The sequence below is a fragment of the Ixodes scapularis genome, unplaced genomic scaffold (genome assembly GCF_016920785.2).
Source record: "Ixodes scapularis isolate PalLabHiFi unplaced genomic scaffold, ASM1692078v2 PGA_scaffold9__187_contigs__length_104089568, whole genome shotgun sequence".
Taxonomy (NCBI): Eukaryota; Metazoa; Arthropoda; class Arachnida; order Ixodida; family Ixodidae; genus Ixodes; species Ixodes scapularis.
The window spans coordinates 50,625,316-50,628,060 of NW_024609884.1; the positions used below are offsets into that span (position 1 = coordinate 50,625,316).

Consider the following 2,745-nt stretch of genomic DNA (forward strand, 5'->3'; position numbering starts at 1 on the left):
CACGCAACATCCATGTGCGATCCGACTTGGAAACCTTCAGCGAACACTAGTGCAACACAAACCATAACGACTAGCGTTCAAAGCGCTGGCATTGGTAGCACTGGGATTTCGATAGACGACGATGTCTTACTTCAGACCTTTCGGACCTGGGTGGTCGAGGATGGGAATACTGTCTACGCACGTGCCATCTTAGACGGTGGAGGTCAGCGAACGTTTATACGAGAAGACGTTTCTCGCAAGCTGGGTCTTAAGGTGCTAGGAGAGACCAGACTACGCTTGAACACCTTTGGAAGTTCTACTTCACTGCCGAAAAAACGAAGGCTGGTTCAAGCGAAGCTGCGTAGTCAGTACAACAACGAAGAATGCAGTGTTGAAGCGGTAGAAATCCCATTTATATGCGAGGACATTGTTCAGGTACCTGTAAACCATGAATTTGTCCGCAGCATTGAGGAAGACGGAGGCTGCATCGCTGACAAGCTTCTCTTCCCCGGCGTTTCTGCCGAACCAGGCATAAGCCTGCTTATTGGGTCAGACCAAATGTGGAAAGTCGCCAGGGAGCCGGTGCGACGTTGTGAAAGCAACTGCAGCCTGATGGCTTCAGACACAACTTTTGGGTGGACTTTTCAAGGCCCTACATCACTTCAGAGTTCCTTAACCTGCAGTACAAACAAGGGGGGCTCTAATAAAAAAGACGACGACACCGAGAAAACCACCGCCAAGACGAAGCATAAACGTTCCGTCGGATCCCCGATTTCCGCAAACCTGCAGTGGCAAGAGAACGACCACGAGTACGAAGAACGAATTCAAGGAGACCTTACTTGCGTCGGAAAGTGCACTTACAAGGATATAGGCGGCAGCCTCAAGTGCAGTCACCCGCCGCATTCACAGCGCTCCCCGAAATTAACCAATCAAAGGAACGACCGGCAGTGTCAGCTGTCTTCGTCAAAACGCTCTAACATCGATGGGGGCCAGAGGCTGGATGTTTCAAGCGAATCTGACAGTGTTGGGCCCGAGGTTCAAATCAGACTGAATAAGACTTCCGACAGCCGCTCGCAATCAAAGAAGTCGAGAGTATCCGACACGTGGCAGTCTTCGAACATGGTTGTGTCGTGCGCTCACAATAATTTTGAGAAAGCGAGTGTCAGCGAAGAGGACAACGGCGAGCGTAATTTGCAGTCCGACAGTGTGTTTTGCAATCAGACGTCGACCAGGAAGTTTCTCAAACGAAAGAGAACAAACCGAAGAATTGCCGACAAAGAGCTCTTCGCTTACTCCGTGGTAGTTGTAGTTGCCGTCGTCTCACTTACGCTGGTCGTCGCTCTGAGCAGTCGAGGAATACATGGGTTAGGACTAGACCATCATCTCGTCTTCAACCTTTCCAACCTGAAGGCTATGAAGAAAGATCCATCCTTTCGGCATGCTGCACCCACGAGACGCAGGGACGCGCGTTACTTGACCAGTGGGCGAATGTTTCTAAAAATTCTCGGACTGAACTACTTCCGCCGTGCGTGCCGCAATTTCTACAAGTTTGACTGCAAACATTTGCCAGTCCGTCCAGCGACTACATCGCAAGACAATTTGATAGAAGGGCTGCTCGCTGTCGTCAAATCAGAAGACAAATACCCGGAGCTGATCACGGCGCGGAGGTTGTACAAATAATGTCTTCAGAAAGATGCGATCGCGGAACAGGGCGGGGACACGCTGGCAGAGCTTCATACTGACCCCGGACTCCACGGCTTATAGAACGTGCTGAAAGACAAGAATGCAAGAATACTACCGAATAACGAATACAGTGTAAATTCATTGTTGACCGAGCTGCCCGGTGGGGTTTGTTTTGGGAGCGTATGGTATGGGGGGGAGCGCTGCCAAAACATGCCTTCGGAAAGCTCTTAGAAGAAATTGCTGCAGTTTTGAAGAGCTTACCACTATACTCCATGAGATTGAGGCAGTTGTTAACTCACGACCCCTCTCATTTCTGCAAGCCTCTCCCGACGAGCCCGAAGCGTTGACCCCGGCGCATTTTTTTACTGGAAAGCGACCGACAGCTCTTCCAATTGCGGGTGCCGAGAAATTCCAAACCTCTACGAGAGAAAATGTCACCCGGCGTTAAAGAAAGCATCTACAACTGCTAGACCACTTTTGGCAGCGGTGGCGAAAAGAATACTTGCTCCAGCTGCGATCAGCACACGAAACAACTTGTCACCGAAACAGCCAAGCGCAAGAAGGCGATCTGGTTCTAGTTGAGGAAAACAAAACGCCCAGACACCTGTGGCGGACTGGACGAATTGGGCAGGTATTCTACGGCCGGGATAGTATAGTGTCATCCTGCGCTGTGAACGTGCCAGGCGGACAAGTGCTGAAAAGACCCGTGCAACTTTTATATACCCTAGAGCTTTATGTTGAATGAGCGATCTAAAAACGCTCATTTGGGGGCAGTGTGTTGTGAATTGTAAATTGGAGTCCTCCTCGCGGGAAGCAGCCGCGCGGTGCTCGTGTAAGTATGTGGTTGGCGAGGGCGAGGAAGACGGAGGAACGGTTTGGCAAAGGGCAGATCGAAGAAGAAGATGTACGGAACGACTGCGATGACCGACACCCGTAGATTAACTTCGCCATGTAAATAGTAAAGGGTGATTTCAGATAAGATCGACCAAAGGATTGCTAGTCGACATTTTCAAATCAACTGATGTTTTTATATGTTATTGTCTAGTGTCTGGTATGAACGAATCCAAACTTAGTTTTGACTAG

At 49.9% G+C, this 2,745-nt stretch overlaps 1 pseudogene; it reads left to right on the forward strand.

Moving 5' to 3' along the window:
• Positions 1–1,673: 1,673 nt before the first annotated feature.
• LOC115322398 lies at positions 1,674–2,407 on the forward strand (annotated as a pseudogene).
• Positions 2,408–2,745: the final 338 nt, after the last annotated feature.